This window comes from Vigna radiata, chromosome 11 (assembly GCF_000741045.1).
Source record: "Vigna radiata var. radiata cultivar VC1973A chromosome 11, Vradiata_ver6, whole genome shotgun sequence".
Classification (NCBI taxonomy): domain Eukaryota; kingdom Viridiplantae; phylum Streptophyta; class Magnoliopsida; order Fabales; family Fabaceae; genus Vigna; species Vigna radiata.
In genome coordinates, this window is record NC_028361.1 from 8702332 (window position 1) to 8702583 (window position 252).

Genomic DNA, 252 nt, shown 5'->3' on the forward strand with positions numbered 1-252 from the left:
ATTCTTTCTTACTAAAATGCAAAGAGCAAACTCTATTTATAGAGTTTGAAAATGGTGGAGCGTAAAACAGAAAATGAATGGTGGAGCGTAAAACAAAAAACAGTGTTACTGTGTTAAAAACAGTAACCCACTCAAAGCTAACTAACTAACTGAATAATAAAGTCTAATAGCCGCCCCTCAAGCTGGATTGTGTATGGTTACCAATCCAAGCTTGCTAACAATGGTTTTGAATCGAACCCGGTGAGGACATTT